This window comes from Hyla sarda, chromosome 3, assembly GCF_029499605.1.
Source record: "Hyla sarda isolate aHylSar1 chromosome 3, aHylSar1.hap1, whole genome shotgun sequence".
NCBI lineage: Eukaryota > Metazoa > Chordata > Amphibia > Anura > Hylidae > Hyla > Hyla sarda.
The window spans coordinates 3983130-4004862 of NC_079191.1; the positions used below are offsets into that span (position 1 = coordinate 3983130).

The 21733-nt window shown below is 46.9% G+C and overlaps 49 non-coding genes across 49 annotated transcripts; 37 read left to right on the top strand and 12 right to left on the bottom strand.

Annotated features, from left to right (window-relative positions):
- Positions 1–123: 123 nt before the first annotated feature.
- Positions 124–196, top strand: TRNAA-AGC (transfer RNA alanine (anticodon AGC)). Its single transcript has one exon. It is a non-coding gene; the product is annotated as a tRNA-Ala (tRNA).
- A 92-nt stretch (positions 197–288) lies between these two features.
- TRNAY-GUA (transfer RNA tyrosine (anticodon GUA)) lies at positions 289–375 on the top strand. The gene is given in 2 exon segments: positions 289–325; positions 340–375. It is a non-coding gene; the product is annotated as a tRNA-Tyr (tRNA).
- A 231-nt stretch (positions 376–606) lies between these two features.
- TRNAN-GUU (transfer RNA asparagine (anticodon GUU)) lies at positions 607–680 on the bottom strand. Its single transcript has one exon. It is a non-coding gene; the product is annotated as a tRNA-Asn (tRNA).
- A 442-nt stretch (positions 681–1122) lies between these two features.
- Positions 1123–1194, top strand: TRNAG-UCC (transfer RNA glycine (anticodon UCC)). Its single transcript has one exon. It is a non-coding gene; the product is annotated as a tRNA-Gly (tRNA).
- Positions 1195–1535: 341 nt separating this feature from the next.
- On the top strand, positions 1536–1608 carry TRNAA-AGC (transfer RNA alanine (anticodon AGC)). The gene has a single exon. It is a non-coding gene; the product is annotated as a tRNA-Ala (tRNA).
- Positions 1609–2018: 410 nt separating this feature from the next.
- TRNAN-GUU (transfer RNA asparagine (anticodon GUU)) lies at positions 2019–2092 on the bottom strand. Its single transcript has one exon. It is a non-coding gene; the product is annotated as a tRNA-Asn (tRNA).
- Positions 2093–2953: 861 nt separating this feature from the next.
- TRNAA-AGC (transfer RNA alanine (anticodon AGC)) lies at positions 2954–3026 on the top strand. Its single transcript has one exon. It is a non-coding gene; the product is annotated as a tRNA-Ala (tRNA).
- A 92-nt stretch (positions 3027–3118) lies between these two features.
- Positions 3119–3205, top strand: TRNAY-GUA (transfer RNA tyrosine (anticodon GUA)). Its single transcript is given in 2 exon segments — positions 3119–3155; positions 3170–3205. It is a non-coding gene; the product is annotated as a tRNA-Tyr (tRNA).
- Positions 3206–3961: 756 nt separating this feature from the next.
- On the top strand, positions 3962–4033 carry TRNAG-UCC (transfer RNA glycine (anticodon UCC)). The gene has a single exon. It is a non-coding gene; the product is annotated as a tRNA-Gly (tRNA).
- Positions 4034–4365: 332 nt separating this feature from the next.
- TRNAA-AGC (transfer RNA alanine (anticodon AGC)) lies at positions 4366–4438 on the top strand. The gene has a single exon. It is a non-coding gene; the product is annotated as a tRNA-Ala (tRNA).
- Positions 4439–4530: 92 nt separating this feature from the next.
- On the top strand, positions 4531–4617 carry TRNAY-GUA (transfer RNA tyrosine (anticodon GUA)). The gene is given in 2 exon segments: positions 4531–4567; positions 4582–4617. It is a non-coding gene; the product is annotated as a tRNA-Tyr (tRNA).
- Positions 4618–5379: 762 nt separating this feature from the next.
- TRNAY-GUA (transfer RNA tyrosine (anticodon GUA)) lies at positions 5380–5466 on the top strand. The gene is given in 2 exon segments: positions 5380–5416; positions 5431–5466. It is a non-coding gene; the product is annotated as a tRNA-Tyr (tRNA).
- A 231-nt stretch (positions 5467–5697) lies between these two features.
- TRNAN-GUU (transfer RNA asparagine (anticodon GUU)) lies at positions 5698–5771 on the bottom strand. The gene has a single exon. It is a non-coding gene; the product is annotated as a tRNA-Asn (tRNA).
- Positions 5772–6222: 451 nt separating this feature from the next.
- Positions 6223–6294, top strand: TRNAG-UCC (transfer RNA glycine (anticodon UCC)). The gene has a single exon. It is a non-coding gene; the product is annotated as a tRNA-Gly (tRNA).
- A 340-nt stretch (positions 6295–6634) lies between these two features.
- On the top strand, positions 6635–6707 carry TRNAA-AGC (transfer RNA alanine (anticodon AGC)). Its single transcript has one exon. It is a non-coding gene; the product is annotated as a tRNA-Ala (tRNA).
- Positions 6708–7631: 924 nt separating this feature from the next.
- Positions 7632–7703, top strand: TRNAG-UCC (transfer RNA glycine (anticodon UCC)). The gene has a single exon. It is a non-coding gene; the product is annotated as a tRNA-Gly (tRNA).
- A 348-nt stretch (positions 7704–8051) lies between these two features.
- TRNAA-AGC (transfer RNA alanine (anticodon AGC)) lies at positions 8052–8124 on the top strand. The gene has a single exon. It is a non-coding gene; the product is annotated as a tRNA-Ala (tRNA).
- A 935-nt stretch (positions 8125–9059) lies between these two features.
- Positions 9060–9131, top strand: TRNAG-UCC (transfer RNA glycine (anticodon UCC)). Its single transcript has one exon. It is a non-coding gene; the product is annotated as a tRNA-Gly (tRNA).
- A 341-nt stretch (positions 9132–9472) lies between these two features.
- On the top strand, positions 9473–9545 carry TRNAA-AGC (transfer RNA alanine (anticodon AGC)). Its single transcript has one exon. It is a non-coding gene; the product is annotated as a tRNA-Ala (tRNA).
- Positions 9546–9637: 92 nt separating this feature from the next.
- TRNAY-GUA (transfer RNA tyrosine (anticodon GUA)) lies at positions 9638–9724 on the top strand. Its single transcript is given in 2 exon segments — positions 9638–9674; positions 9689–9724. It is a non-coding gene; the product is annotated as a tRNA-Tyr (tRNA).
- Positions 9725–9955: 231 nt separating this feature from the next.
- Positions 9956–10029, bottom strand: TRNAN-GUU (transfer RNA asparagine (anticodon GUU)). The gene has a single exon. It is a non-coding gene; the product is annotated as a tRNA-Asn (tRNA).
- Positions 10030–10480: 451 nt separating this feature from the next.
- TRNAG-UCC (transfer RNA glycine (anticodon UCC)) lies at positions 10481–10552 on the top strand. The gene has a single exon. It is a non-coding gene; the product is annotated as a tRNA-Gly (tRNA).
- A 331-nt stretch (positions 10553–10883) lies between these two features.
- Positions 10884–10956, top strand: TRNAA-AGC (transfer RNA alanine (anticodon AGC)). The gene has a single exon. It is a non-coding gene; the product is annotated as a tRNA-Ala (tRNA).
- A 92-nt stretch (positions 10957–11048) lies between these two features.
- On the top strand, positions 11049–11135 carry TRNAY-GUA (transfer RNA tyrosine (anticodon GUA)). The gene is given in 2 exon segments: positions 11049–11085; positions 11100–11135. It is a non-coding gene; the product is annotated as a tRNA-Tyr (tRNA).
- Positions 11136–11366: 231 nt separating this feature from the next.
- On the bottom strand, positions 11367–11440 carry TRNAN-GUU (transfer RNA asparagine (anticodon GUU)). Its single transcript has one exon. It is a non-coding gene; the product is annotated as a tRNA-Asn (tRNA).
- Positions 11441–11891: 451 nt separating this feature from the next.
- On the top strand, positions 11892–11963 carry TRNAG-UCC (transfer RNA glycine (anticodon UCC)). The gene has a single exon. It is a non-coding gene; the product is annotated as a tRNA-Gly (tRNA).
- An 819-nt stretch (positions 11964–12782) lies between these two features.
- TRNAN-GUU (transfer RNA asparagine (anticodon GUU)) lies at positions 12783–12856 on the bottom strand. Its single transcript has one exon. It is a non-coding gene; the product is annotated as a tRNA-Asn (tRNA).
- Positions 12857–13307: 451 nt separating this feature from the next.
- TRNAG-UCC (transfer RNA glycine (anticodon UCC)) lies at positions 13308–13379 on the top strand. The gene has a single exon. It is a non-coding gene; the product is annotated as a tRNA-Gly (tRNA).
- Positions 13380–13721: 342 nt separating this feature from the next.
- Positions 13722–13794, top strand: TRNAA-AGC (transfer RNA alanine (anticodon AGC)). The gene has a single exon. It is a non-coding gene; the product is annotated as a tRNA-Ala (tRNA).
- Positions 13795–13886: 92 nt separating this feature from the next.
- Positions 13887–13973, top strand: TRNAY-GUA (transfer RNA tyrosine (anticodon GUA)). Its single transcript is given in 2 exon segments — positions 13887–13923; positions 13938–13973. It is a non-coding gene; the product is annotated as a tRNA-Tyr (tRNA).
- Positions 13974–14191: 218 nt separating this feature from the next.
- TRNAN-GUU (transfer RNA asparagine (anticodon GUU)) lies at positions 14192–14265 on the bottom strand. Its single transcript has one exon. It is a non-coding gene; the product is annotated as a tRNA-Asn (tRNA).
- A 451-nt stretch (positions 14266–14716) lies between these two features.
- Positions 14717–14789, top strand: TRNAG-UCC (transfer RNA glycine (anticodon UCC)). Its single transcript has one exon. It is a non-coding gene; the product is annotated as a tRNA-Gly (tRNA).
- A 341-nt stretch (positions 14790–15130) lies between these two features.
- Positions 15131–15203, top strand: TRNAA-AGC (transfer RNA alanine (anticodon AGC)). Its single transcript has one exon. It is a non-coding gene; the product is annotated as a tRNA-Ala (tRNA).
- Positions 15204–15295: 92 nt separating this feature from the next.
- On the top strand, positions 15296–15382 carry TRNAY-GUA (transfer RNA tyrosine (anticodon GUA)). The gene is given in 2 exon segments: positions 15296–15332; positions 15347–15382. It is a non-coding gene; the product is annotated as a tRNA-Tyr (tRNA).
- A 231-nt stretch (positions 15383–15613) lies between these two features.
- Positions 15614–15687, bottom strand: TRNAN-GUU (transfer RNA asparagine (anticodon GUU)). Its single transcript has one exon. It is a non-coding gene; the product is annotated as a tRNA-Asn (tRNA).
- Positions 15688–16138: 451 nt separating this feature from the next.
- Positions 16139–16210, top strand: TRNAG-UCC (transfer RNA glycine (anticodon UCC)). The gene has a single exon. It is a non-coding gene; the product is annotated as a tRNA-Gly (tRNA).
- Positions 16211–16708: 498 nt separating this feature from the next.
- On the top strand, positions 16709–16795 carry TRNAY-GUA (transfer RNA tyrosine (anticodon GUA)). Its single transcript is given in 2 exon segments — positions 16709–16745; positions 16760–16795. It is a non-coding gene; the product is annotated as a tRNA-Tyr (tRNA).
- Positions 16796–17026: 231 nt separating this feature from the next.
- On the bottom strand, positions 17027–17100 carry TRNAN-GUU (transfer RNA asparagine (anticodon GUU)). Its single transcript has one exon. It is a non-coding gene; the product is annotated as a tRNA-Asn (tRNA).
- Positions 17101–17551: 451 nt separating this feature from the next.
- Positions 17552–17623, top strand: TRNAG-UCC (transfer RNA glycine (anticodon UCC)). Its single transcript has one exon. It is a non-coding gene; the product is annotated as a tRNA-Gly (tRNA).
- A 326-nt stretch (positions 17624–17949) lies between these two features.
- On the top strand, positions 17950–18022 carry TRNAA-AGC (transfer RNA alanine (anticodon AGC)). Its single transcript has one exon. It is a non-coding gene; the product is annotated as a tRNA-Ala (tRNA).
- Positions 18023–18114: 92 nt separating this feature from the next.
- TRNAY-GUA (transfer RNA tyrosine (anticodon GUA)) lies at positions 18115–18201 on the top strand. The gene is given in 2 exon segments: positions 18115–18151; positions 18166–18201. It is a non-coding gene; the product is annotated as a tRNA-Tyr (tRNA).
- Positions 18202–18432: 231 nt separating this feature from the next.
- On the bottom strand, positions 18433–18506 carry TRNAN-GUU (transfer RNA asparagine (anticodon GUU)). Its single transcript has one exon. It is a non-coding gene; the product is annotated as a tRNA-Asn (tRNA).
- A 451-nt stretch (positions 18507–18957) lies between these two features.
- On the top strand, positions 18958–19029 carry TRNAG-UCC (transfer RNA glycine (anticodon UCC)). The gene has a single exon. It is a non-coding gene; the product is annotated as a tRNA-Gly (tRNA).
- A 340-nt stretch (positions 19030–19369) lies between these two features.
- Positions 19370–19442, top strand: TRNAA-AGC (transfer RNA alanine (anticodon AGC)). The gene has a single exon. It is a non-coding gene; the product is annotated as a tRNA-Ala (tRNA).
- A 92-nt stretch (positions 19443–19534) lies between these two features.
- TRNAY-GUA (transfer RNA tyrosine (anticodon GUA)) lies at positions 19535–19621 on the top strand. Its single transcript is given in 2 exon segments — positions 19535–19571; positions 19586–19621. It is a non-coding gene; the product is annotated as a tRNA-Tyr (tRNA).
- A 231-nt stretch (positions 19622–19852) lies between these two features.
- TRNAN-GUU (transfer RNA asparagine (anticodon GUU)) lies at positions 19853–19926 on the bottom strand. Its single transcript has one exon. It is a non-coding gene; the product is annotated as a tRNA-Asn (tRNA).
- A 503-nt stretch (positions 19927–20429) lies between these two features.
- Positions 20430–20502, top strand: TRNAA-AGC (transfer RNA alanine (anticodon AGC)). Its single transcript has one exon. It is a non-coding gene; the product is annotated as a tRNA-Ala (tRNA).
- A 410-nt stretch (positions 20503–20912) lies between these two features.
- On the bottom strand, positions 20913–20986 carry TRNAN-GUU (transfer RNA asparagine (anticodon GUU)). Its single transcript has one exon. It is a non-coding gene; the product is annotated as a tRNA-Asn (tRNA).
- A 451-nt stretch (positions 20987–21437) lies between these two features.
- TRNAG-UCC (transfer RNA glycine (anticodon UCC)) lies at positions 21438–21509 on the top strand. The gene has a single exon. It is a non-coding gene; the product is annotated as a tRNA-Gly (tRNA).
- The last annotated feature ends 224 nt before the right edge of the window (positions 21510–21733 follow it).

Here is a 21733-nt window from a genome sequence, read left to right on the forward strand (position 1 = left end):
TTAGTCTTCTAATGTCAAAAATATTTTGACACTAAAAAAAAAAAAAAAAAAAAAAAAAAAAAGTTTCAAACAGTTACAGAGATTGATCAGTGGATTGCGTGGCTAAATGCGTGGGTCAGACATGGGGGATTAGCTCAAATGGTAGAGCGCTCGCTTAGCATGCGAGAGGTAGCGGGATCGATGCCCGCATCCTCCAAAAACTTTTTGACTTTTTCAAACATCTTTTTAGCTAATGCTCATGGCACTCTTAGCCAAGCCAAAGAGTTGCACACACCCGGCTTTGCCAATCCTTCGATAGCTCAGCTGGTAGAGCGGAGGACTGTAGTAGAACAATCGGCAATCCTTAGGTCGCTGGTTCGATTCCGGCTCGAAGGACATTTTTTTGGGGGGTATGTTTTCATTTGGGATGTTTCAAGCTGCTGAAACACACACACTTCCGCTGACCCCTACTCTTAACACTAGAAACACCCTTTCCAGAGAGGTCTCCCGTCAACATTGGGACTTTAAAACAGGCACAGAGACCAAGCTTTCAGTTGAGAGCACATCTAAGGCTCGCCAAAGAACCACCTTTAGCTGTGACGTGCAACCAAATCAAAAAGGGGACCTCGTCCCTGGGTGGGCTTGAACCACCAACCTTTCGGTTAACAGCCGAACGCGCTAACCGATTGCGCCACAGAGACAACGGTGCTGCATGCTCGTGACTAGGCACAAGCGAAAACCCAAATGCTGGTCTCCAGGTGGACTTCAGCCCATAACAATCGGCTTTTAAGCTAAACTTGCTGAAACGGCAGAGACCGCCTTCCCACTAGCAGCTTGACAGGAACCAGAGGGTAGTTATGCTTCTCATCTCCTTTACAGACAGAAGCAGAGTGGCGCAGCGGAAGCGTGCTGGGCCCATAACCCAGAGGTCGATGGATCGAAACCATCCTCTGCTAAGCAATCAATTTTACTGTTTCCACCATTGTAATTGAGGCAAGTTCGTTTCTAGGCCAACGCATTGTTCCTCTTCTTTGGAGGTGTTTTAAGGTCTTTGTGAACGAATTTTGCTCTTCATGATAGCAGAAGTAGTCAGTCTAAGCCATGCGAATCACAGACGTCACCGACATCACAGCTGTCAAAGAAGCGTTGGTGGTATAGTGGTAAGCATAGCTGCCTTCCAAGCAGTTGACCCGGGTTCGATTCCCGGCCAACGCATTTCTTTCAAGGTTTTGTCACCTGTCTCCTATGCTTGCTCTTTCATGGTAAAAAATTTTGCAGCTAGAAGCACCCTTTCAGCTCCTTACATTACAATGCTCCTCCCATTACAATGCTCCTCCCAAAAGGGTCCCATGGCTCTAGAGCCTCATCTGCTACATAACAACTTTCTTGTCCTAAGTATTAAGCCACGCGAAGCTCTGTAAACATCCCAGTCTTAGTCTTCTAATGTCAAAAATATTTTGACACTTAAAAAAAAAAAAAAAAAAAAAAATAAAAAGTTTCAAACAGTTACAGAGATTGATCAGTGGATTGCGTGGCTAAATGCGTGGGTCAGACATGGGGGATTAGCTCAAATGGTAGAGCGCTCGCTTAGCATGCGAGAGGTAGCGGGATCGATGCCCGCATCCTCCAAAAACTTTTTGACTTTTTCAAACATCTTTTTAGCTAATGCTCATGGCACTCTTAGCCAAGCCAAAGAGTTGCACACACCCAGCTTTGCCAATCCTTCGATAGCTCAGCTGGTAGAGCGGAGCACTGTAGTAGAACAATCGGCAATCCTTAGGTCGCTGGTTCGATTCCGGCTCGAAGGGCATTTTTTTGGGGGGTATGTTTTCATTTGGGATGTTTCAAGATGCTGAAAAACACACACTTCCGCTGACCCCTGCTCTTAACACTAGAAACACCCTTTCCAGAGAGGTCTCCCGTCAACATTGGGACTTTAAAACAGGCACAGAGACCAAGCTTTCAGTTGAGAGCACATCTAAGGCTCGCCAAAGAACCACCTTTAGCTGTGACGTGCAACCAAATCAAAAAGGGGACCTCGTCCCTGGGTGGGCTTGAACCACCAACCTTTCGGTTAACAGCCGAACGCGCTAACCGATTGCGCCACAGAGACAACGGTGCTGCATGCTCGTGACTAGGCACAAGCGAAAACCCAAATGCTGGTCTCCAGGTGGACTTCAGCCCATAACAATCGGCTTTTAAGCTAAACTTGCTGAAACGGCAGAGACCGCCTTCCCGCTAGCAGCTTGACAGGAACCAGAGGGTAGTTATGCTTCTCATCTCCTTTACAGACAGAAGCAGAGTGGCGCAGCGGAAGCGTGCTGGGCCCATAACCCAGAGGTCGATGGATCGAAACCATCCTCTGCTAAGCAATCAATTTTACTGTTTCCACCATTGTAATTGAGGCAAGTTCGTTTCTAGGCCAACGCATTGTTCCTCTTCTTTGGAGGTGTTTTAAGGTCTTTGTGAACGAATTTTGCTCTTCATGATAGCAGAAGTAGTCAGTCTAAGCCATGCGAATCACAGACGTCACCGACATCACCGACATCACAGCTGTCAAAGAAGCGTTGGTGGTATAGTGGTAAGCATAGCTGCCTTCCAAGCAGTTGACCCGGGTTCGTTTCCCGGCCAACGCATTTCTTTCAAGGTTTTGTCACCTGTCTCCTATGCTTGCTCTTTCATGGTAAAAAATTTTGCAGCTAGAAGCACCCTTTCAGCTCCTTACATTACAATGCTCCTCCCATTACAATGCTCCTCCCAAAAGGGTCCCATGGCTCTAGAGCCTCATCTGCTACATAACAACTTTCTTGTCCTAAGTATTAAGCCACGCGAAGCTCTGTAAACATCCCAGTCTTAGTCTTCTAATGTCAAAAATATTTTGACACTAAAAAAAAAAAAAAAAAAAAAAAAAAAGTTTCAAACAGTTACAGAGATTGATCAGTGGATTGCGTGGCTAAATGCGTGGGTCAGACATGGGGGATTAGCTCAAATGGTAGAGCGCTCGCTTAGCATGCGAGAGGTAGCGGGATCGATGCCCGCATCCTCCAAAAACTTTTTGACTTTTTCAAACATCTTTTTAGCTAATGCTCATGGCACTCTTAGCCAAGCCAAAGAGTTGCACACACCCGGCTTTGCCAATCCTTCGATAGCTCAGCTGGTAGAGCGGAGGACTGTAGTAGAACAATCGGCAATCCTTAGGTCGCTGGTTCGATTCCGGCTCGAAGGACATTTTTTTGGGGGGTATGTTTTCATTTGGGATGTTTCAAGCTGCTGAAACACACACACTTCCGCTGACCCCTACTCTTAACACTAGAAACACCCTTTCCAGAGAGGTCTCCCGTCAACATTGGGACTTTAAAACAGGCACAGAGACCAAGCTTTCAGTTGAGAGCACATCTAAGGCTCGCCAAAGAACCACCTTTAGCTGTGACGTGCAACCAAATCAAAAAGGGGACCTCGTCCCTGGGTGGGCTTGAACCACCAACCCTTCGGTTAACAGCCGAACGCGCTAACCGATTGCGCCACAGAGACAACGGTGCTGCATGCTCGTGACTAGGCACAAGCGAAAACCCAAATGCTGGTCTCCAGGTGGACTTCAGCCCATAACAATCGGCTTTTAAGCTAAACTTGCTGAAACGGCAGAGACCGCCTTCCCGCTAGCAGCTTGACAGGAACCAGAGGGTAGTTATGCTTCTCATCTCCTTTACAGACAGAAGCAGAGTGGCGCAGAGGAAGCGTGCTGGGCCCATAACCCAGAGGTCGATGGATCGAAACCATCCTCTGCTAAGCAATCAATTTTACTGTTTCCACCATTGTAATTGAGGCAAGTTCGTTTCTAGGCCAACGCATTGTTCCTCTTCTTTGGAGGTGTTTTAAGGTCTTTGTGAACGAATTTTGCTCTTCATGATAGCAGAAGTAGTCAGTCTAAGCCATGCGAATCACAGACGTCACCGACATCACCGACATCACAGCTGTCACAGAAGCGTTGGTGGTATAGTGGTAAGCATAGCTGCCTTCCAAGCAGTTGACCCGGGTTCGATTCCCGGCCAACGCATTTCTTTCAAGGTTTTGTCACCTGTCTCCTATGCTTGCTCTTTCATGGTAAAAAATTTTGCAGCTAGAAGCACCCTTTCAGCTCCTTACATTACAATGCTCCTCCCATTACAATGCTCCTCCCAAAAGGGTCCCATGGCTCTAGAGCCTCATCTGCTACATAACAACTTTCTTGTCCTAAGTATTAAGCCACGCGAAGCTCTGTAAACATCCCAGTCTTAGTCTTCTAATGTCAAAAATATAAAAAAAAAATAAAAATAAAAAAAAAAAAAGTTTCAAACAGTTACAGAGATTGATCAGTGGATTGCGTGGCTAAATGCGTGGGTCAGACATGGGGGATTAGCTCAAATGGTAGAGCGCTCGCTTAGCATGCGAGAGGTAGCGGGATCGATGCCCGCATCCTCCAAAAACTTTTTGACTTTTTCAAACATCTTTTTAGCTAATGCTCATGGCACTCTTAGCCAAGCCAAAGAGTTGCACACACCCAGCTTTGCCAATCCTTCGATAGCTCAGCTGGTAGAGCGGAGGACTGTAGTAGAACAATCGGCAATCCTTAGGTCGCTGGTTCGATTCCGGCTCGAAGGACATTTTTTGGGGGGGTATGTTTTCATTTGGGATGTTTCAAGCTGCTGAACCACACACACTTCCGCTGACCCCTACTCTTAACACTAGAAACACCCTTTCCAGAGAGGTCTCCCGTCAACATTGGGACTTTAAAACAGGCACAGAGACCAAGCTTTCAGTTGAGAGCACATCTAAGGCTCGCCAAAGAACCACCTTTAGCTGTGACGTGCAACCAAATCAAAAAGGGGACCTCGTCCCTGGGTGGGCTTGAACCACCAACCTTTCGGTTAACAGCCGAACGCGCTAACCGATGTTTGCTCTTTCATGGTAAATAATTTTGCAGCTAGAAGCACCCTTTCAGCTCCTTACATTACAATGCTCCTCCCATTACAATGCTCCTCCCAAAAGGGTCCCATGGCTCTAGAGCCTCATCTGCTACATAACAACTTTCTTGTCCTAAGTATTAAGCCACGCGAAGCTCTGTAAACATCCCAGTCTTAGTCTTCTAATGTCAAAAAAAACACTTAAAAAAAATAAATAAATAAATAAATAAATAAAAAGTTTCAAACAGTTACAGAGATTGATCAGTGGATTGCGTGGCTAAATGCGTGGGTCAGACATGGGGGATTAATAATGGTAGAGCGCTCGCTTAGCATGCGAGAGGTAGCGGGATCGATGCCCGCATCCTCCAAAAACTTTTTGACTTTTTCAAACATCTTTTTAGCTAATGCTCATGGCACTCTTAGCCAAGCCAAAGAGTTGCACACACCCAGCTTAGCCAATCCTTCGATAGCTCAGCTGGTAGAGCGGAGGACTGTAGTAGAACAATCGTCAATCCTTAGGTCGCTGGTTCGATTCCGGCTCGAAGGACATTTTTTTGGGGGGTATGTTTTCATTTGGGATGTTTCAAGCTGCTGAAACACACACACTTCCGCTGACCCCTACTCTTAACACTAGAAACACCCTTTCCAGAGAGGTCTCCCGTCAACATTGGGACTTTAAAACAGGCACAGAGACCAAGCTTTCAGTTGAGAGCACATCTAAGGCTCGCCAAAGAACCACCTTTAGCTGTGACGTGCAACCAAATCAAAAAGGGGACCTCGTCCCTGGGTGGGCTTGAACCACCAACCTTTCGGTTAACAGCCGAACGCGCTAACCGATTGCGCCACAGAGACAACGGTGCTGCATGCTCGTGACTAGGCACAAGCGAAAACCCAAATGCTGGTCTCCAGGTGGACTTCAGCCCATAACAATCGGCTTTTAAGCTAAACTTGCTGAAACGGCAGAGACCGCCTTCCCACTAGCAGCTTGACAGGAACCAGAGGGTAGTTATGCTTCTCATCTCCTTTACAGACAGAAGCAGAGTGGCGCAGCGGAAGCGTGCTGGGCCCAAAACCCAGAGGTCGATGGATCGAAACCATCCTCTGCTAAGCAATCAATTTTACTGTTTCCTCCATTGTAATTGAGGCAAGTTCGTTTCTAGGCCAACGCATTGTTCCTCTTCTTTGGAGGTGTTTTAAGGTCTTTGTGAACGAATTTTGCTCTTCATGATAGCAGAAGTAGTCAGTCTAAGCCATGCGAATCACAGACGTCACCGACATCACCGACATCACAGCTGTCACAGAAGCGTTGGTGGTATAGTGGTGAGCATAGCTGCCTTCCAAGCAGTTGACCCGGGTTCGATTCCCGGCCAACGCATTTCTTTCAAGGTTTTGTCACCTGTCTCCTATGCTTGCTCTTTCATGGTAAAAAATTTTGCAGCTAGAAGCACCCTTTCAGCTCCTTACATTACAATGCTCCTCCCATTACAATGCTCCTCCCAAAAGGGTCCCATGGCTCTAGAGCCTCATCTGCTACATAACAACTTTCTTGTCCTAAGTATTAAGCCACGCGAAGCTCTGTAAACATCCCAGTCTTAGTCTTCTAATGTCAAAAATATTTTGACACTTAAAAAAAAAATAAAATAAAAAATAAAAAGTTTCAAACAGTTACAGAGATTGATCTGTGGATTGCGTGGCTAAATGCGTGGGTCAGACATGGGGGATTAGCTCAAATGGTAGAGCGCTCGCTTAGCATGCGAGAGGTAGCGGGATCGATGCCCGCATCCTCCAAAAACTTTTTGACTTTTTCATACATCTTTTTAGCTAATGCTCATGGCACTCTTAGCCAAGCCAAAGAGTTGCACACACCCAGCTTTGCCAATCCTTCGATAGCTCAGCTGGTAGAGCGGAGAACTGTAGTAGAACAATCGTCAATCCTTAGGTCGCTGGTTCGAAGGACATTTTTTTGGGGGGTATGTTTTCATTTGGGATGTTTCAAGCTGCTGAAACACACACACTTCCGCTGACCCCTACTCTTAACACTAGAAACACCCTTTCCAGAGAGGTCTCCCGTCAACATTGGGACTTTAAAACAGGCACAGAGACCAAGCTTTCAGTTGAGAGCACATCTAAGGCTCGCCAAAGAACCACCTTTAGCTGTGACGTGCAACCAAATCAAAAAGGGGACCTCGTCCCTGGGTGGGCTTGAACCACCAACCTTTCGGTTAACAGCCGAACACGCTAACCGATTGCGCCACAGAGACAACGGTGCTGCATGCTCGTGACTAGGCACAAGCGAAAACCCAAATGCTGGTCTCCAGGTGGACTTCAGCCCATAACAATCGGCTTTTAAGCTAAACTTGCTGAAACGGCAGAGACCGCCTTCCCGCTAGCAGCTTGACAGGAACCAGAGGGTAGTTATGCTTCTCATCTCCTTTACAGACAGAAGCAGAGTGGCGCAGCGGAAGCGTGCTGAGCCCATAACCCAGAGGTCGATGGATCGAAACCATCCTCTGCTAAGCAATCAATTTTACTGTTTCCACCATTGTAATTGAGGCAAGTTCGTTTCTAGGCCAACGCATTGTTCCTCTTCTTTGGAGGTGTTTTAAGGTCTTTGTGAACGAATTTTGCTCTTCATGATAGCAGAAGTAGTCAGTCTAAGCCATGCGAATCACAGACGTCACCGACATCACCGACATCACAGCTGTCAAAGAAGCGTTGGTGGTATAGTGGTAAGCATAGCTGCCTTCCAAGCAGTTGACCCGGGTTCGATTCCCGGCCAACGCATTTCTTTCAAGGTTTTGTCACCTGTCTCCTATGCTTGCTCTTTCATGGTAAAAAATTTTGCAGCTAGAAGCACCCTTTCAGCTCCTTACATTACAATGCTCCTCCCATTACAATGCTCCTCCCAAAAGGGTCCCATGGCTCTAGAGCCTCATCTGCTACATAACAACTTTCTTGTCCTAAGTATTAAGCCACGCGAAGCTCTGTAAACATCCCAGTCTTAGTCTTCTAATGTCAAAAATATTTTGACACTTAAAAAAAAAAAAAATAAATAAATAAATAAATAAAAAGTTTCAAACAGTTACAGAGATTGATCAGTGGATTGCGTGGCTAAATGCGTGGGTTAGACATGGGGGATTAGCTCAAATGGTAGAGCGCTCGCTTAGCATGCGAGAGGTAGCGGGATCGATGCCCGCATCCTCCAAAAACTTTTTGACTTTTTCAAACATCTTTTTAGCTAATGCTCATGGCACTCTTAGCCAAGCCAAAGAGTTGCACACACCCAGCTTTGCCAATCCTTCGATAGCTCAGCTGGTAGAGCGGAGGACTGTAGTAGAACAATCGTCAATCCTTAGGTCGCTGGTTCGATTCCGGCTCAAAGGACATTTTTTTGGGGGGTATGTTTTCATTTGGGATGTTTCAAGCTGCTGAAACACACACACTTCCGCTGACCCCTACTCTTAACACTAGAAACACCCTTTCCAGAGAGGTCTCCCGTCAACATTGGGACTTTAAAACAGGCACAGAGACCAAGCTTTCAGTTGAGAGCACATCTAAGGCTCGCCAAAGAACCACCTTTAGCTGTGACGTGCAACCAAATCAAAAAGGGGACCTCGTCCCTGGGTGGGCTTGAACCACCAACCTTTCGGTTAACAGCCGAACGCGCTAACCGATTCCGCCACAGAGACAACGGTGCTGCATGCTCGTGACTAGGCACAAGCGAAAACCCAAATGCTGGTCTCCAGGTGGACTTCAGCCCATAACAATCGGCTTTTAAGCTAAACTTGCTGAAACGGCAGAGACCGCCTTCCCACTAGCAGCTTGACAGGAACCAGAGGGTAGTTATGCTTCTCATCTCCTTTACAGACAGAAGCAGAGTGGCGCAGCGGAAGCGTGCTGGGCCCATAACCCAGAGGTCGATGGATCGAAACCATCCTCTGCTAAGCAATCAATTTTACTGTTTCCACCATTGTAATTGAGGCAAGTTCGTTTCTAGGCCAACGCATTGTTCCTCTTCTTTGGAGGTGTTTTAAGGTCTTTGTGAACGAATTTTGCTCTTCATGATAGCAGAAGTAGTCAGTCTAAGCCATGCGAATCACAGACGTCACCGACATCACCGACATCACAGCTGTCAAAGAAGCGTTGGTGGTATAGTGGTAAGCATAGCTGCCTTCCAAGCAGTTGACCCGGGTTCGATTCCCGGCCAACGCATTTCTTTCAAGGTTTTGTCACCTGTCTCCTATGCTTGCTCTTTCATGGTAAAAAATTTTGCAGCTAGAAGCACCCTTTCAGCTCCTTACATTACAATGCTCCTCCCATTACAATGCTCCTCCCAAAAGGGTCCCATGGCTCTAGAGCCTCATCTGCTACATAACAACTTTCTTGTCCTAAGTATTAAGCCACGCGAAGCTCTGTAAACATCCCAGTCTTAGTCTTCTAATGTCAAAAATATTTTGACACTTAAAAAAAAAAAAAAAAAAAAAAAAAAAAAGTTTCAAACAGTTACAGAGATTGATCAGTGGATTGCGTGGCTAAATGCGTGAGTCAGACATGGGGGATTAGCTCAAATGGTAGAGCGCTCGCTTAGCATGCGAGAGGTAGCGGGATCGATGCCCGCATCCTCCAAAAACTTTTTGACTTTTTCAAACATCTTTTTAGCTAATGCTCATGGCACTCTTAGCCAAGCCAAAGAGTTGCACACACCCAGCTTTGCCAATCCTTCGATAGCTCAGCTGGTAGAGCGGAGGACTGTAGTAGAACAATCGTCAATCCTTAGGTCGCTGGTTCGATTCCGGCTCGAAGGACATTTTTTTGGGGGGTATGTTTTCATTTGGGATGTTTCAAGCTGCTGAAACACACACACTTCCGCTGACCTCTACTCTTAACACTAGAAACACCCTTTCCAGAGAGGTCTCCCGTCAACATTGGGACTTTAAAACAGGCACAGAGACCAAGCTTTCAGTTGAGAGCACATCTAAGGCTCGCCAAAGAACCACCTTTAGCTGTGACGTGCAACCAAATCAAAAAGGGGACCTCGTCCCTGGGTGGGCTTGAACCACCAACCTTTCGGTTAACAGCCGAACGCGCTAACCGATTGCGCCACAGAGACAACGGTGCTTCATGCTCGTGACTAGGCACAAGCGAAAACCCAAATGCTGGTCTCCAGGTGGACTTCAGCCCATAACAATCGGCTTTTAAGCTAAACTTGCTGAAACGGCAGAGACCGCCTTCCCACTAGCAGCTTGACAGGAACCAGAGGGTAGTTATGCTTCTCATCTCCTTTACAGACAGAAGCAGAGTGGCGCAGCGGAAGCGTGCTGGGCCCATAACCCAGAGGTCGATGGATCGAAACCATCCTCTGCTAAGCAATCAATTTTACTGTTTCCACCATTGTAATTGAGGCAAGTTCGTTTCTAGGCCAACGCATTGTTCCTCTTCTTTGGAGGTGTTTTAAGGTCTTTGTGAACGAATTTTGCTCTTCATGATAGCAGAAGTAGTCAGTCTAAGCCATGCGAATCACAGACGTCACCGACATCACCGACATCACAGCTGTCAAAGAAGCGTTGGTGGTATAGTGGTAAGCATAGCTGCCTTCCAAGCAGTTGACCCGGGTTCGATTCCCGGCCAACGCATTTCTTTCAAGGTTTTGTCACCTGTCTCCTATGCTTGCTCTTTCATGGTAAAAAATTTTGCAGCTAGAAGCACCCTTTCAGCTCCTTACATTACAATGCTCCTCCCATTACAATGCTCCTCCCAAAAGGGTCCCATGGCTCTAGAGCCTCATCTGCTACATAACAACTTTCTTGTCCTAAGTATTAAGCCACGCGAAGCTCTGTAAACATCCCAGTCTTAGTCTTCTAATGTCAAAAATATTTTGACACTAAAAAAAAAAAAAAAAAAAAGTTTCAAACAGTTACAGAGATTGATCAGTGGATTGCGTGGCTAAATGCATGGGTCAGACATGGGGGATTAGCTCAAATGGTAGAGCGCTCGCTTAGCATGCGAGAGGTAGCGGGATCGATGCCCGCATCCTCCAAAAACTTTTTGACTTTTTCAAACATCTTTTTAGCTAATGCTCATGGCACTCTTAGCCAAGCCAAAGAGTTGCACACACCCGGCTTTGCCAATCCTTCGATAGCTCAGCTGGTAGAGCGGAGGACTGTAGTAGAACAATTGGCAATCCTTAGGTCGCTGGTTCGATTCCGGCTCGAAGGACATTTTTTTGGGGGGTATGTTTTCATTTGGGATGTTTCAAGCTGCTGAAACACACACACTTCCGCTGACCCCTACTCTTAACACTAGAAACACCCTTTCCAGAGAGGTCTCCCGTCAACATTGGGACTTTAAAACAGGCACAGAGACCAAGCTTTCAGTTGAGAGCACATCTAAGGCTCGCCAAAGAACCACCTTTAGCTGTGACGTGCAACCAAATCAAAAAGGGGACCTCGTCCCTGGGTGGGCTTGAACCACCAACCTTTCGGTTAACAGCCGAACGCGCTAACCGATTGCGCCACAGAGACAACGGTGCTGCATGCTCGTGACTAGGCACAAGCGAAAACCCAAATGCTGGTCTCCAGGTGGACTTCAGCCCATAACAATCGGCTTTTAAGCTAAACTTGCTGAAACGGCAGAGACCGCCTTCCCGCTAGCAGCTTGACAGGAACCAGAGGGTAGTTATGCTTCTCATCTCCTTTACAGACAGAAGCAGAGTGGCGCAGCGGAAGCGTGCTGGGCCCATAACCCAGAGGTCGATGGATCGAAACCATCCTCTGCTAAGCAATCAATTTTACTGTTTCCACCATTGTAATTGAGGCAAGTTCGTTTCTAGGCCAACGCATTGTTCCTCTTCTTTGGAGGTGTTTTAAGGTCTTTGTGAACGAATTTTGCTCTTCATGATAGCAGAAGTAGTCAGTCTAAGCCATGCGAATCACAGACGTCACCGACATCACCGACATCACAGCTGTCAAAGAAGCGTTGGTGGTATAGTGGTAAGCATAGCTGCCTTCCAAGCAGTTGACCCGGGTTCGATTCCCGGCCAACGCATTTCTTTCAAGCTTTTGTCACCTGTCTCCTATGCTTGCTCTTTCATGGTAAAAAATTTTGCAGCTAGAAGCACCCTTTCAGCTCCTTACATTACAATGCTCCTCCCATTACAATGCTCCTCCCAAAAGGGTCCCATGGCTCTAGAGCCTCATCTGCTACATAACAACTTTCTTGTCCTAAGTATTAAGCCACGCGAAGCTCTGTAAACATCCCAGTCTTAGTCTTCTAATGTCAAAAATATTTTGACACTTAAAAAAAAAAAAAAAAAAAAAAAAGTTTCAAACAGTTACAGAGATTGATCAGTGGATTGCGTGGCTAAATGCGTGGGTCAGACATGGGGGATTAGCTCAAATGGTAGAGCGCTCGCTTAGCATGGGAGAGGTAGCGGGATCGATGCCCGCATCCTCCAAAAACTTTTTGACTTTTTCAAACATCTTTTTAGCTAATGCTCATGGCACTCTTAGCCAAGCCAAAGAGTTGCACACACCCAGCTTTGCCAATCCTTCGATAGCTCAGCTGGTAGAGCGGAGGACTGTAGTAGAACAATCGGCAATCCTTAGGTCGCTGGTTCGATTCGGGCTCGAAGGACATTTTTTTGGGGGGTATGTTTTCATTTGGGATGTTTCAAGATGCTGAAAAACACACACTTCCGCTGACCCCTGCTCTTAACACTAGAAACACCCTTTCCAGAGAGGTCTCCCGTCAACATTGGGACTTTAAAACAGGCACAGAGACCAAGCTTTCAGTTGAGAGCACATCTAAGGCTCGCCAAAGAACCACCTTTAGCTGTGACGTGCAACCAAATCAAAAAGGGGACCTCGTCCCTGGGTGGGCTTGAACCACCAACCTTTCGGTTAACAGCCGAACGCGCTAACCGATTGCGCCACAGAGACAACGGTGCTGCATGCTCGTGACTAGGCACAAGCGAAAACCCAAATGCTGGTCTCCAGGTGGACTTCAGCCCATAACAATCGGCTTTTAAGCTAAACTTGCTGAAACGGCAGAGACCGCCTTCCCACTAGCAGCTTGACAGGAACCAGAGGGTAGTTATGCTTCTCATCTCCTTTACAGACAGAAGCAGAGTGGCGCAGCGGAAGCGTGCTGGGCCCATAACCCAGAGGTCGATGGATCGAAACCATCCTCTGCTAAGCAATCAATTTTACTGTTTCCACCATTGTAATTGAGGCAAGTTCGTTTCTAGGCCAACGCATTGTTCCTCTTCTTTGGAGGTGTTTTAAGGTCTTTGTGAACGAATTTTGCTCTTCATGATAGCAGAAGTAGTCAGTCTAAGCCATGCGAATCACAGACGTCACCGACATCACCGACATCACAGCTGTCACAGAAGCGTTGGTGGTATAGTGGTAAGCATAGCTGCCTTCCAAGCAGTTGACCCGGGTTCGATTCCCGGCCAACGCATTTCTTTCAAGGTTTTGTCACCTGTCTCCTATGCTTGCTCTTTCATGGTAAAAAATTTTGCAGCTAGAAGCACCCTTTCAGCTCCTTACATTACAATGCTCCTCCCATTACAATGCTCCTCCCAAAAGGGTCCCATGGCTCTAGAGCCTCATCTGCTACATAACAACTTTCTTGTCCTAAGTATTAAGCCACGCGAAGCTCTGTAAACATCCCAGTCTTAGTCTTCTAATGTCAAAAATATTTTGACACTAAAAAAAAAAAAAAAAAAAAAAAAAAAAAAAGTTTCAAACAGTTACAGAGATTGATCAGTGGATTGCGTGGCTAAATGCATGGGTCAGACATGGGGGATTAGCTCAAATGGTAGAGCGCTCGCTTAGCATGCGAGAGGTAGCGGGATCGATGCCCGCATCCTCCAAAAACTTTTTGACTTTTTCAAACATCTTTTTAGCTAATGCTCATGGCACTCTTAGCCAAGCCAAAGAGTTGCACACACCCGGCTTTTCCAATCCTTCGATAGCTCAGCTGGTAGAGCGGAGGACTGTAGTAGAACAATCGGCAATCCTTAGGTCGCTGGTTCGATTCCGGCTCGAAGGACATTTTTTTGGGGGGTATGTTTTCATTTGGGATGTTTCAAGATGCTGAAAAACACACACTGCTCTTAACACTAGAAACACCCTTTCCAGAGAGGTCTCCCGTCAACATTGGGACTTTAAAACAGGCACAGAGACCAAGCTTTCAGTTGAGAGCACATCTAAGGCTCGCCAAAGAACCACCTTTAGCTGTGACGTGCAACCAAATCAAAAAGGGGACCTCGTCCCTGGGTGGGCTTGAACCACCAACCTTTCGGTTAACAGCCGAACGCGCTAACCGATTGCGCCACAGAGACAACGGTGCTGCATGCTCGTGACTAGGCACAAGCGGAAACCCAAATGCTGGTCTCCAGGTGGACTTCAGCCCATAACAATCGGCTTTTAAGCTAAACTTGCTGAAACGGCAGAGACCGCCTTCCCGCTAGCAGCTTGACAGGAACCAGAGGGTAGTTATGCTTCTCATCTCCTTTACAGACAGAAGCAGAGTGGCGCAGCGGAAGCGTGCTGGGCCCATAACCCAGAGGTCGATGGATCGAAACCATCCTCTGCTAAGCAATCAATTTTACTGTTTCCACCATTGTAATTGAGGCAGGTTCGTTTCTAGGCCAACGCATTGTTCCTCTTCTTTGGAGGTGTTTTAAGGTCTTTGTGAACGAATTTTGCTCTTCATGATAGCAGAAGTAGTCAGTCTAAGCCATGCGAATCACAGACGTCACCGACATCACCGACATCACAGCTGTCAAAGAAGCGTTGGTGGTATAGTGGTAAGCATAGCTGCCTTCCAAGCAGTTGACCCGGGTTTCGATTCCCGGCCAACGCATTTCTTTCAAGGTTTTGTCACCTGTCTCCTATGCTTGCTCTTTCATGGTAAAAAATTTTGCAGCTAGAAGCACCCTTTCAGCTCCTTACATTACAATGCTCCTCCCATTACAATGCTCCTCCCAAAAGGGTCCCATGGCTCTAGAGCCTCATCTGCTACATAACAACTTTCTTGTCCTAAGTATTAAGCCACGCGAAGCCCTGTAAACATCCCAGTCTTAGTCTTCTAATGTCAAAAATATTTTGACACTAAAAAAAAAAAAAAAAAAAAAAAAAAAAAAGTTTCAAACAGTTACAGAGATTGATCAGTGGATTGCGTGGCTAAATGCATGGGTCAGACATGGGGGATTAGCTCAAATGGTAGAGCGCTCGCTTAGCATGCGAGAGGTAGCGGGATCGATGCCCGCATCCTCCAAAAACTTTTTGACTTTTTCAAACATCTTTTTAGCTAATGCTCATGGCACTCTTAGCCAAGCCAAAGAGTTGCACACACCCAGCTTTGCCAATCCTTCGATAGCTCAGCTGGTAGAGCGGAGGACTGTAGTAGAACAATTGGCAATCCTTAGGTCGCTGGTTCGATTCCGGCTCGAAGGACATTTTTTTGGGGGGTATGTTTTCATTTGGGATGTTTCAAGATGCTGAAAAACACACACTTCCGCTGACCCCTGCTCTTAACACTAGAAACACCCTTTCCAGAGAGGTCTCCCGTCAACATTGGGACTTTAAAACAGGCACAGAGACCAAGCTTTCAGTTGAGAGCACATCTAAGGCTCGCCAAAGAACCACCTTTAGCTGTGACGTGCAACCAAATCAAAAAGGGGACCTCGTCCCTGGGTGGGCTTGAACCACCAACCTTTCGGTTAACAGCCGAACGCGCTAACCGATTGCGCCACAGAGACAACGGTGCTGCATGCTCGTGACTAGGCACAAGCGAAAACCCAAATGCTGGTCTCCAGGTGGACTTCAGCCCATAACAATCGGCTTTTAAGCTAAACTTGCTGAAACGGCAGAGACCGCCTTCCCGCTAGCAGCTTGACAGGAACCAGAGGGTAGTTATGCTTCTCATCTCCTTTACAGACAGAAGCAGAGTGGCGCAGCGGAAGCGTGCTGGGCCCATAACCCAGAGGTCGATGGATCGAAACCATCCTCTGCTAAGCAATCAATTTTACTGTTTCCACCATTGTAATTGAGGCAAGTTCGTTTCTAGGCCAACGCATTGTTCCTCTTCTTTGGAGGTGTTTTAAGGTCTTTGTGAACGAATTTTGCTCTTCATGATAGCAGAAGTAGTCAGTCTAAGCCATGCGAATCACAGACGTCACCGACATCACCGACATCACAGCTGTCAAAGAAGTGTTGGTGGTATAGTGGTAAGCATAGCTGCCTTCCAAGCAGTTGACCCGGGTTCGATTCCCGGCCAACGCATTTCTTTCAAGGTTTTGTCACCTGTCTCCTATGCTTGCTCTTTCATGGTAAAAAATTTTGCAGCTAGAAGCACCCTTTCAGCTCCTTACATTACAATGCTCCTCCCATTACAATGCTCCTCCCAAAAGGGTCCCATGGCTCTAGAGCCTCATCTGCTACATAACAACTTTCTTGTCCTAAGTATTAAGCCACGCGAAGCTCTGTAAACATCCCAGTCTTAGTCTTCTAATGTCAAAAATATTTTGACACTAAAAAAAAAAAAAAAAAAAAAAGTTTCAAACAGTTACAGAGATTGATCAGTGGATTGCGTGGCTAAATGCATGGGTCAGACATGGGGGATTAGCTCAAATGGTAGAGCGCTCGCTTAGCATGCGAGAGGTAGCGGGATCGATGCCTGCATCCTCCAAAAACTTTTTGACTTTTTCAAACATCTTTTTAGCTAATGCTCATGGCACTCTTAGCCAAGCCAAAGAGTTGCACACACCCAGCTTTGCCAATCCTTCGATAGCTCAGCTGGTAGAGCGGAGGACTGTAGTAGAACAATCGGCAATCCTTAGGTCGCTGGTTCGATTCCGGCTCGAAGGACATTTTTTTGGGGGGTATGTTTTCATTTGGGATGTTTCAAGATGCTGAAAAACACACACTTCCGCTGACCCCTGCTCTTAACACTAGAAACACCCTTTCCAGAGAGGTCTCCCGTCAACATTGGGACTTTAAAACAGGCACAGAGACCAAGCTTTCAGTTGAGAGCACATCTAAGGCTCGCCAAAGAACCACCTTTAGCTGTGACGTGCAACCAAATCAAAAAGGGGACCTCGTCCCTGGGTGGGCTTGAACCACCAACCTTTCGGTTAACAGCCGAACGCGCTAACCGATTGCGCCACAGAGACAACGGTGCTGCATGTTCGTGACTAGGCACAAGCGAAAACCCAAATGCTGGTCTCCAGGTGGACTTCAGCCCATAACAATCGGCTTTTAAGCTAAACTTGCTGAAACGGCAGAGACCGCCTTCCCACTAGCAGCTTGACAGGAACCAGAGGGTAGTTATGCTTCTCATCTCCTTTACAGACAGAAGCAGAGTGGCGCAGCGGAAGCGTGCTGGGCCCATAACCCAGAGGTCGATGGATCGAAACCATCCTCTGCTAAGCAATCAATTTTACTGTTTCCACCATTGTAATTGAGGCAAGTTCGTTTCTAGGCCAACGCATTGTTCCTCTTCTTTGGAGGTGTTTTAAGGTCTTTGTGAACGAATTTTGCTCTTCATGATAGCAGAAGTAGTCAGTCTAAGCCATGCGAATCACAGACGTCACCGACATCACCGACATCACAGCTGTCAAAGAAGCGTTGGTGGTATAGTGGTAAGCATAGCTGCCTTCCAAGCAGTTGACCCGGGTTCGATTCCCGGCCAACGCATTTCTTTCAAGGTTTTGTCACCTGTCTCCTATGCTTGCTCTTTCATGGTAAAAAATTTTGCAGCTAGAAGCACCCTTTCAGCTCCTTACATTACAATGCTCCTCCCATTACAATGCTCCTCCCAAAAGGGTCCCATGGCTCTAGAGCCTCATCTGCTACATAACAACTTTCTTGTCCTAAGTATTAAGCCACGCGAAGCTCTGTAAACATCCCAGTCTTAGTCTTCTAATGTCAAAAATATTTTGACACTTAAAAAAAAAAAAAAGTTTCAAACAGTTACAGAGATTGATCAGTGGATTGCGTGGCTAAATGCGTGGGTCAGACATGGGGGATTAGCTCAAATGGTAGAGCGCTCGCTTAGCATGCGAGAGGTAGCGGGATCGATGCCCGCATCCTCCAAAAACTTTTTGACTTTTTCAAACATCTTTTTAGCTAATGCTCATGGCACTCTTAGCCAAGCCAAAGAGTTGCACACATCCAGCTTTGCCAATCCTTCGATAGCTCAGCTGGTAGAGCGGAGGACTGTAGTAGAACAATCGGCAATCCTTAGGTCGCTGGTTCGATTCCGGCTCGAAGGACATTTTTTTGGGGGGTATGTTTTCATTTGGGATGTTTCAAGATGCTGAAAAACACACACTTCCGCTGACCCCTGCTCTTAACACTAGAAACACCCTTTCCAGAGAGGTCTCCCGTCAACATTGGGACTTTAAAACAGGCACAGAGACCAAGCTTTCAGTTGAGAGCACATCTAAGGCTCGCCAAAGAACCACCTTTAGCTGTGACGTGCAACCAAATCAAAAAGGGGACCTCGTCCCTGGGTGGGCTTGAACCACCAACCTTTCGGTTAACAGCCGAACGCGCTAACCGATTGCGCCACAGAGACAACGGTGCTGCATGCTCGTGACTAGGCACAAGCGAAAACCCAAATGCTGGTCTCCAGGTGGACTTCAGCCCATAACAATCGGCTTTTAAGCTAAACTTGCTGAAACGGCAGAGACCGCCTTCCCGCTAGCAGCTTGACAGGAACCAGAGGGTAGTTATGCTTCTCATCTCCTTTACAGACAGAAGCAGAGTGGCGCAGCGGAAGCGTGCTGGGCCCATAACCCAGAGGTCGATGGATCGAAACCATCCTCTGCTAAGCAATCAATTTTACTGTTTCCACCATTGTAATTGAGGCAAGTTCGTTTCTAGGCCAACGCATTGTTCCTCTTCTTTGGAGGTGTTTTAAGGTCTTTGTGAACGAATTTTGCTCTTCATGATAGCAGAAGTAGTCAGTCTAAGCCATGCGAATCACAGACGTCACCGACATCACCGACATCACAGCTGTCAAAGAAGCGTTGGTGGTATAGTGGTAAGCATAGCTGCCTTCCAAGCAGTTGACCCGGGTTCGATTCCCGGCCAACGCATTTCTTTCAAGGTTTTGTCACCTGTCTCCTATGCTTGCTCTTTCATGGTAAAAAATTTTGCAGCTAGAAGCACCCTTTCAGCTCCTTACATTACAATGCTCCTCCCATTACAATGCTCCTCCCAAAAGGGTCCCATGGCTCTAGAGCCTCATCTGCTACATAACAACTTTCTTGTCCTAAGTATTAAGCCACGCGAAGCTCTGTAAACATCCCAGTCTTAGTCTTCTAATGTCAAAAATATTTTGACACTAAAAAAAAAAAAAAAAAAAAAAAAAAAAAGTTTCAAACAGTTACAGAGATTGATCAGTGGATTGCGTGGCTAAATGCATGGGTCAGACATGGGGGATTAGCTCAAATGGTAGAGCGCTCGCTTAGCATGCGAGAGGTAGCGGGATCGATGCCCGCATCCTCCAAAAACTTTTTGACTTTTTCAAACATCTTTTTAGCTAATGCTCATGGCACTCTTAGCCAAGCCAAAGAGTTGCACACACCCGGCTTTGCCAATCCTTCGATAGCTCAGCTGGTAGAGCGGAGGACTGTAGTAGAACAATCGGCAATCCTTAGGTCGCTGGTTCGATTCTGGCTCGAAGGACATTTTTTTGGGGGGTATGTTTTCATTTGGGATGTTTCAAGATGCTGAAAAACACACACTTCCGCTGACCCCTGCTCTTAACACTAGAAACACCCTTTCCAGAGAGGTCTCCCGTCAACATTGGGACTTTAAAACAGGCACAGAGACCAAGCTTTCAGTTGAGAGCACATCTAAGGCTCGCCAAAGAACCACCTTTAGCTGTGACGTGCAACCAAATCAAAAAGGGGACCTCGTCCCTGGGTGGGCTTGAACCACCAACCTTTCGGTTAACAGCCGAACGCGCTAACCGATTGCGCCACAGAGACAACGGTGCTGCATGCTCGTGACTAGGCACAAGCGAAAACCCAAATGCTGGTCTCCAGGTGGACTTCAGCCCATAACAATCGGCTTTTAAGCTAAACTTGCTGAAACGGCAGAGACCGCCTTCCCACTAGCAGCTTGACAGGAACCAGAGGGTAGTTATGCTTCTCATCTCCTTTACAGACAGAAGCAGAGTGGCGCAGCGGAAGCGTGCTGGGCCCATAACCCAGAGGTCGATGGATCGAAACCATCCTCTGCTAAGCAATCAATTTTACTGTTTCCACCATTGTAATTGAGGCAAGTTCGTTTCTAGGCCAACGCATTGTTCCTCTTCTTTGGAGGTGTTTTAAGGTCTTTGTGAACGAATTTTGCTCTTCATGATAGCAGAAGTAGTCAGTCTAAGCCATGCGAATCACAGACGTCACCGACATCAAAAAAAAAAAAAAAGTTTCAAACAGTTACAGAGATTGATCAGTGGATTGCGTGGCTAAATGCATGGGTCAGACATGGGGGATTAGCTCAAATGGTAGAGCGCTCGCTTAGCATGCGAGAGGTAGCGGGATCGATGCCCGCATCCTCCAAAAACTTTTTGACTTTTTCAAACATCTTTTTAGCTAATGCTCATGGCACTCTTAGCCAAGCCAAAGAGTTGCACACACCCAGCTTTGCCAATCCTTCGATAGCTCAGCTGGTAGAGCGGAGGACTGTAGTAGAACAATCGGCAATCCTTAGGTCGCTGTTTCGATTCTGGCTCGAAGGCCTTTTTTTTGGGGGGTATGTTTTCATTTGGGATGTTTCAAGATGCTGAAAAACACACACTTCCGCTGACCCCTGCTCTTAACACTAGAAACACCCTTTCCAGAGAGGTCTCCCGTCAACATTGGGACTTTAAAACAGGCACAGAGACCAAGCTTTCAGTTGAGAGCACATCTAAGGCTCGCCAAAGAACCACCTTTAGCTGTGACGTGCAACCAAATCAAAAAGGGGACCTCGTCCCTGGGTGGGCTTGAACCACCAACCTTTCGGTTAACAGCCGAACGCGCTAACCGATTGCGCCACAGAGACAACGGTGCTGCATGCTCGTGACTAGGCACAAGCGAAAACCCAAATGCTGGTCTCCAGGTGGACTTCAGCCCATAACAATCGGCTTTTAAGCTAAACTTGCTGAAACGGCAGAGACCGCCTTCCCGCTAGCAGCTTGACAGGAACCAGAGGGTAGTTATGCTTCTCATCTCCTTTACAGACAGAAGCAGAGTGGCGCAGCGGAAGCGTGCTGGGCCCATAACCCAGAGGTCGATGGATCGAAACCATCCTCTGCTAAGCAATCAATTTTACTGTTTCCACCATTGTAATTGAGGCAAGTTCGTTTCTAGGCCAACGCATTGTTCCTCTTCTTTGGAGGTGTTTTAAGGTCTTTGTGAACGAATTTTGCTCTTCATGATAGCAGAAGTAGTCAGTCTAAGCCATGCGAATCACAGACGTCACCGACATCACCGACATCACAGCTGTCAAAGAAGCGTTGGTGGTATAGTGGTAAGCATAGCTGCCTTCCAAGCAGTTGACCCGGGTTCGATTCCCGGCCAACGCATTTCTTTCAAGGTTTTGTCACCTGTCTCCTATGCTTGCTCTTTCATGGTAAAAAATTTTGCAGCTAGAAGCACCCTTTCAGCTCCTTACATTACAATGCTCCTCCCATTACAATGCTCCTCCCAAAAGGGTCCCATGGCTCTAGAGCCTCATCTGCTACATAACAACTTTCTTGTCCTAAGTATTAAGCCACGCGAAGCTCTGTAAACATCCCAGTCTTAGTCT